Below are 8345 nucleotides of genomic sequence, written 5' to 3' on the forward strand. Positions count from 1 at the left end.
GACCCAGGCAGCCTCTTCACAGGTTTTGCCCTTGGTCCAAAGCTGGGGAAGGAGTCCTTAGGAGCCTCTCTGCGGTCTCCTTTGCAGGGTGTGGGCTGCTGGATCTTATTCAGGGCAGACACCCTGTCAGGGTTTGCTCTCCTGTAAAATTTGCCTTGAGTCTTCTCCTGTGTCATTAATCAAGCGGCTGAACTGAGCTGGCATTGCCGGAGCTCAGCATTCATTATAGTCCCAGAGGGATCCCTTTCTTTAGCTCTCAAAACTCTTGGTTCCAGGAATAAAGATATCTGCCCTGCCAGGAAGGCCCCAGGCCAGCAGCACGTTGCGGGCCACTCCGGGGGCCTTCCCCAGCATTCCTCCCTGGGATTTGAAAGCCCCATTGCAATTCCCAGGGCTCTGGGAATCCCGTGGGATTCCTAAGGTCCCTACAGCAAAGAAGCAGATTTTTGGGAGCCACAGCACAGGGAGAAGAGCCTCCAACAGGAATCTGGATGGAAGGTTCTGAGGACACAGCCATATGGCACGTGTCTAGCCTGCTTCGTAAAATGTTTTCCACTTTCCCTGCGGTAAATGTCATTTCCCGGGTGCTGAGAGTTTGGAAAGTCCTGGGCCTGCTTCTTTTGGCTCTCTGCTATGGAGACTGGGGTCCCTGAGCTAATCTTTGCTCCCAGGAAGATGGGAGGAGCTGTCTGTCTGCAGAAGCCCACCTCCTCCCCTCTCCACTCATCCCCTCGCACACACGCATGAAAGCTCCTTCTTTGATTTCTAAATACAGAGCCTTACTGAGAAACACCTGTTCAGCCATTCTCCCCTTTCAACGTCTTTAATCTCAGATAGAATAAATAAAATGAATGAAGGCCTGCCTCTATGATGATATAAAAACTCCTCTGGCCCAGGGATGGAGGCGTGCAGGGTGATGAAATTACAGCAGGAGAGGCAGCTTTTAATATGAAAAGATGAATCAAAATGCGCAAGTCATAACTCTCTCTATGCAGTAACCTATCTTCTGCCTTAACCTTTTCAGAATCGTAAAAACAGTCTAATTTCTTCCAAATAGATAGTTTTATGTCTCTCTGGGCTCTCTTTTTCACAGACATACATACAGTATGTCTCTGAGCACTTACATAGACAGTCATTACAGAGATGTGTGCACACAGTTACAAACACATTGTTCTAATTCCCCTTGTTCTAATTCATACAGTGAATTCTGTGCTTAAGAAGTAAGAATGATTTCAAGATTAAAAAAATAATGGTAAGCACCTGACTTTATCTGGGATGACTGTGCCCTTTTCTTAGTCAGGACTGGTAAAATTTCGAACACTGCAAAAGAAATATATTCAGTAGTGAATACATCCATACCTAAATAATATTGCTGCATTTTCTTCACCCATAAAAAAGCAAAAGTCTTGGGCAAAGGGATGTGTGGCTTTGATCTTAAGGGGGAAAAATAAGCACCCAGGAGGTACTTTAGGTTGCTTCTAGGACTTTGTGGAATTATTTTTCTTGGCTTTCCAGAGAAAAGGGATTATGATTATTTTTCTTTGAGAAAATTTCAAGTAGAAAACAATAATAAGTTATTGAGCGTTTCTATGTGGCAGATAGTATTGCAAGTGTACAAATATCAACTGATTTATGACTCCCGTTTTATGGATACAAAAACTGAGGCACAGCAGGATGGTCACTTGCCTGAGGTCCTAGCACTTTTAAATGGTGGAGCTGGGACTCGAACCCATGCAATCTGGCTCTCAAGCCTGCCCTCTTCACTACTGCGATGGACACAATAAAACAGACCAACCAAAGAAAGAAACAAACCGGACGAGGACCAGATGATGCCAGCTCCTTATTCAAAGGCTGTCAACCAGTTTGTAGATTTTGCATGGCTTTGGCTTCTTCCTTCTTCTTTATTTTACCTTTTCCTCCTTTCTACCTTCGGTGGCCACTGTGCTGGGAGTAGCCAGGGAAGGCAGGCACGGGAGAGCTCAAATCCATTCACTTTCGATGATCGCCATCCTAGTAAATGTCAGCTGAGGAAGACGATCAGTTATTTGTGTCATTCTCCCCAGTATTGCAACGAATTACCTCTAATGCCCCAAACTGAAGACATTAACACACTGAAGCTTTTGGAAGTCCTACCAGTTCTCATGGCCACACTTTTCTCCTAGTTCAGTTTGAATCATTCTAATAAGCATTCAGTTGGCATTTGGCGATGAAGAGTGGGGCCCACTACAGTTTTAAGATGCCGTTAATTGAAGATAAATTATGTTTTTAATACAGCTTTACTTTTGGTGGAGGATTGGCAGGGGTGAGGGGTAGGCACCAACCTTAACACATCATAGATACACACTGATTATAAGAAGTCTTGGCTATAGAAATGTGAAAATGTGGGAAAAAAGTGTTTTAGAATTGAGAAAATATAGTATTTTATTTCTGTCTTTCAACAAGAATTGAGCCTTGTTACGGTAGCATTTTGTGAGGGTTCTTCTTATGTGGTCTGCCCTCTCTGGGTATCAGAATTTTGATTACAGTTGTCAGCCGGAGTTCAGCCTGGTTCAGATGTCTATTTTTAACAATAGCTGAAGGGGTTCTTTTTTTTTTTCAAGAAAAGAGAAAGATTACTTAAGAATAAAGGAACTGACTCATGGACGGGGTCTGAGATTCCTTCTTGTTAGGAAGGGGCTGGCTTTGGGGTTGCCCCCTAATGGGCCGGAAATTGAGTGGAGATTCTCACCTGAGGTACCAGGGTTGGAAAAGTCAGAGAGATGAGCCAGGTTTGACATTACCAGAGAAAGATGAGAGTTTCAAATCCTAGAAGTAAATTCAAGTACCAGGATTCTGGTAGATCCACTGTACAAATGGCCCCAACCTTCTATATCTCCCCATATCCATGCCTTTATATCGTGACTTTGCGACTTTTCTCATTAAGATATGAAGTCTGCTTTCCTACCTCTTGAAGCTGGGCTGGCTTTATGGCTTGGTTTAGCAGGTAAATTGTGGCAGAGCGGGGTTGTGTCAGTTCCAAACCTGGGCTTCAAGAGGTCTTTGCACTTCTGCTGTTTCTCTTGGGACTCCTACCTCTGCTATTAAAACACAAACAAACAAAAAAACAAAAACGAAGAAAACAACACCTTGGCTAGACAGACAGATGATGAAAAGCATGTGGCCCAGCCACTCCTATCACGATAGCCAACAGACAGCCAAATGCCGGGCATGTGAGTGAGACCTTTCTAGACTAGCCAGGCTCAGTTGATCCACTAGCTGAATTCAGGTTCATGAGCTGGCTCAGCAAAGATCAGCCCAGCTTGGCCCACATCAGCAGAATCAGCTAAATGACTCAGAGATACATGACCAATAACAAATGGTGATCATTTTAAGCCGTTAAGTTTTTGAGTGGTTTTGTTACACAGCAATAGCTAACTGGTACAAAGATAGGATTGAAATCAGGGCACCACACCTAAGGGTTTAAAGTCTGACAGAGACTAGGTTTGGAGCAATAGTAGTTGAGAAACAAAAGAGGGTCATTGTTGAGATTGGCTTTGGGGATATCTATGAATTGAGTAGTTGGTGAATTCTTAAATTGGATGGGTTCTGACAGAGAAACAGAGTGGGCAGAATGAGAACTAGAGAAGAAACCAAGATTGTTTCGTTCACAGGAGTAGCCCTAGCAATGGTATCCTTAGCACAATGCCTGGCCCATAGGAGATGCTAAGTAAATATAAGTTGACTGAATTAATAAATAAATTCTCTCCCTGGTGGAAAGTTCATTCATTCATTCATCTTTTTAACAAAATTTCTGTTGAGTACTATATATGGGTACAGAAACTCGTAAGTGGGAAGACATAAGCGCAGGATTCTGTGGAAGTTTTGAAATTCCACATCTACCAGACACAGAATGTATATAACTAAACATTTATCTTAAGCATGTGCATGTGTACATCAGACTGTAGTGTGTTCTAATATTTACCTCCAATCTCTCATATCTAAAGACGAGGTGAATGGCACAGTTGGTGAGGACTAGGAAATGTCTCTTTTGTTCTTACTATCTCACATGCTTCTTCACTGCCTATTGATCACTTCTGTATACCAGGCCATTCACACAGATATTAGTTTGAGTTGGAGGAGATGCTTTCTTAAATGGCTACTTAAGAGTGATTGTAGAGCCAGGCATGGTGGCATGCACCTGTAGTCCCAGCTACTCGGGAGTCTGAGACAGTAGGATAGCTTGAGCCAGGAGTTTGAACCCAGCCTGGGTAACATGGTGAGAACCCATTTCTTAAAAAAAAAGTGATTGTAGGTGGTTTTGTAGTTACTTGAAATTTGGACTTGGCCCGCAGAGTTTCCCTCAATAGGATTCCTGAGCTCCAATAGCTATGAAGTTCTGAGTGTGCTAAAATGAGGGAACTTTTGTTTTCCTTCAAAGTGCTCTGCAAAATGGAAGTTGTGGCTGTTTATTAGTATCTATTTTTGTGGCACTGAAAACATGTCCCACTTGGATCTGTTCCAGTGGTAGGAGGGGTCAAAGCCTGCTCCAGTGTAGGTTTCCAGAGTCAACATGAAGAGACTAACTCCTATAGCAGAAGTTATGAATGCTAAGATATTTCTTAGATGTCCTAACCAAACACCTTTTCTGATTGTGGTTCTTTGGGATTCCAGGTAATTGTTTCACGTGTTCAATGATGTAGGTCAGTGGTTCCCAAATACAGTCTATCTATAGGTGCCAAAGATAAAGTCATCACTGACCACAGAAAAACAAGAGAAAAAGTCAACACAATGTAGCATATTTGTGTGTGTACATAAACATACATGTGCAAATGCACATGTATGTGTGTATATATTTCTCCATAGCAGTTTCTATATAGTGAAAACTTTATGTGGGTGCAAGGTCGCCAACTGTGCCTTTGTGGATAGAATCATCCTTCATTCTGAGATTATGTTCTTCATCCTTTTTTTGGGAATTAAAATTATCTTTATTTTATAAAATGATGGCAATAGCAGATAACCTTATTTTTTAGAGACAGGGTCTCACTCTAGAGATAGGGTCTTGCCCTGTCATCCAGGCTGGAGTGCAGTGGCCCAATCATAGTTCACTGCAGTGTCAAATTCCTGAGCTTGAAAGATCCTTCCATCTCAGCCTTCCAAGTAGCTAGGACTACTGGCATGCGCCACCATGCCCAGATAATTTTTTTAAAAACATTTTTTAAAGGCAGGGTCTCACTATGCTGTCCAGGCTGGTCTCAAACTGGTGGCCTCAAGCCATCTTCCTGCCTCAGCCTCCCAAAGTGCTGGGATTACAGGCATGAGCTGCTGCACCCAGCCGTAACCATTTTTTAATGTTCTTATTTAGAAAAATAAAAGATTGAGGATCCTGTGGTTGCTGCATGGAAATTTTAAAAACTTTTACTAGGTCATGATTTATAAGCCTGGAAATCACTGAAAAGCTACAGTGAGCACTGTGAAGGACAAAGAAGGATGACTCCTTCTCTCCAAGAGTAGGCACTTTCTTTGGGAAGATTGGACATTTGGGCAAAGTAGCTGGCATGAAGTCAGCTCCCAAAGATGTAGTCAATAAGTGGAATATGTCATGATAGGTATGTTAATACATATATTATATTGAAGAAAAACATTAACCACCCTGAGGAAAAGAAGGGTTGACCAAGGTTTCAGAAGAAGGGAACACAAGTAAACTTTCTAATAGAGCCCAGATTTCATTTAGTTGCTTATGTCAGTTCTGCTCTTTGAAACTAGAAATGAAGTTGGGATGGATAAATTACAAATGGCTAGTGTTCAGGGCATAGAGCTGAAATTTGGGCTATTCCATGGTGTATCAGTGAGCTTTTGCTGTGTAACAAAACATCCTAAAACTTAGTGGCTTAAAACAACCACCATTTATTAGCTTATAATTATATAAGTCAGTTGGGAAATCCTTCTGGCTTGGGCTGCCTTAGCTAATCTTGGCTGGGCTCATTCATGTGTCAATAGCTAGTAGATTGGTTGGTGGCTGGATTGTCCAGCATGACCTCACTCATACTGGCAGTTGAGTGGCTGTTGCCTGGTACAAAAGTGGTGACTAGATCACATGTTTTTATTCATCCAGTTAGTGCAGGCTTCTTAATGTGGAGGCTGCAGGAGTCTAAGAGCAGCAAGAGAGAGCAAGCCCCAATTCATAAGTGTTTCTCAGCCTCTACGTGCATCCTATTTGCTATTGTCCCATTGGCCAAGCAAGTTACATGGCTAGACCTAGAGCTAGTGTGGGAGAGGGTAGCCAAGTCCATGGATACAGAGAGCTGTGAGCAAATTAAGGGCCATCACGCCAACAATCTACCACAGCTGTTGATGATGTCCTAATAATGCTCTTATCAAATCTCTAAGTGTCTTTTGTCTAAACTGCTCTGATAATTTATATCAGATGAGACCAAGAGGAGAAATGGGATACAGAGTTGTATAATTATAGAGTTGGAAACAAATTTATAGGTAACCTAGTAAGCCTCGTCATTTAACAGAAGAGGACACGGACAGCCAAAGAAGTTAAACGACTTGCTCAAAGTGAGAGCTAGGTACTGATAAACATTTCAAATGTCTATGCTTATATCTTAAGAATTTAATAATTATTAGGATGACAGGTAAAACTCCATTTCATCATTGATATTTTGAGCACCTCGGATAAGGTGAGGAAAGCCGAGTAAAACAAGACAGATCTGGCCTTCATGGAACTTATGGTCCAGCACAGTGACACAGACGAGAAAAAGGTAATTAAAAAGTAGTGTACCATTTTCGTACTAGGACAAGTACAGGACATTATGAGATGTCAAAGGGGCATGAATTATGAAGAAGCAGAGGGATACCCTTTAGTAGTCTGGGCTCTTTACATAAAAACTCATTCTCCTAACAACCCTATGAGGCAGGTATGATGACTGTCTCTCTTTTACAGGAAAAGACGCTGGCATAGAGAGGTTAAGTGACTTGCTAAGGTCACAAAACTGGTAAGTGGCTGCACCGGGATTTGTACTCAGAGCACCCCTCTGACTCCCAAACCTTCTGGAGTGTTGTTCTTCATCATTCCTGTCTGCTTCTGTTGGAAATGGGATAGAGAGGGTGGATCGAGCTGTAGGGTCGTTCATGGAATGGTCAGGCTGACAACAGAATTCCCAGAGAGATATTCCAAATTCTACTCCCTATAAGTAACCTTGAGATACTCACAAGATTTCAATGGTGTGAGTGACGCTTGTGAGAGTGTGTTTGTGCGTGTGTACACTCACATGCAGGCCTGTGCTCGTATGTACCCAAGTATGGGGGCAGTTGAACTTTTGCGGCTCTCTACATACATTGTTCCATGTGGTGGAGTTCAGCACCGTTCTTGTTGCTTTGACTATTAACTAATCCATAGCTAGGTAGCTAGCTATCCATCCATCCTATTTTCTTTCTACCTGGAATCTCTGACTCCTCCACATCCTAGGACTGGTTATTTCGATGGAGTTTCTGTGGTGCGTTTAGGTGGTGTGTTTGCTTTCATTCTTTCGGTGGACGGGCTCTGCTTTCTTACTGCCAGAGGCTCTCCTCTCCTACTCTCTACTTTTCTCCTCTTAAGCCTTAAGCCTCGATTGTGTTCCTGGTGACAGATGATACTGTATGGCAGAGCAAAGAAAGCCTTTCCCAGCAGAGACTGATCAGTCAGACAGATAAAACTACTTTTGCTGGAAGTTAAGATATGCCTGGGAAGGGAAGGGATCCTAACAAATTATTTAAGACTTAGCACAGACATTCACTTGTGGTGCATGCACGTGTGCATGTGCGTGTGTGTGCGCGTGTGTGTGTAACATACTCATTTTTTTTTTTTGAGACAGTCTGGCTCTGTTGCCTGGGCTAGAGTGCTGTAGCATCAGCCCAGCTCACGGCAACCTCAAACTCCTGGGCTCAAGGGATCCTCCTGCCTCAGCTTCCTGAGTAGCTGGGACTACAGGCATGTGCCACCACTCGGTGCTTTTGCCCAGGCTGTTCTTCTTCAGCCTTGCATTCTCAATCTCAGTCACCCACGCCGGTCAAAGTCCACACTTAACCTTCCCAGTCGGACTCGGTCTCTCCTTTGTACCCGCCAGCATTTCCATGGTGCTCTTTGAGTACATAACTCCATGCTCCACGCTTTGGAGTCAGCTATGTAAGTTTCTCTCTCCTCCTCTGGATCACCTAAGGCACGGCAAGGATGACGAAGACATCTCCACATCCTCCGCAGCACATAGTAGGTTCCCAGCTGTTGTCTGCAGAATCAACCTGATTTTGCTGGATTGTGCCGCCGTGAAATGGAGATGGGAATGTCTACAGAGGCAGTGTCCTGACAGTAGCGGCCATCCTCC

Source organism: Propithecus coquereli, unplaced genomic scaffold, assembly GCF_000956105.1.
Source record: "Propithecus coquereli isolate 6110/MARCELLA unplaced genomic scaffold, Pcoq_1.0 Scaffold146, whole genome shotgun sequence".
Lineage (NCBI taxonomy): Eukaryota > Metazoa > Chordata > Mammalia > Primates > Indriidae > Propithecus > Propithecus coquereli.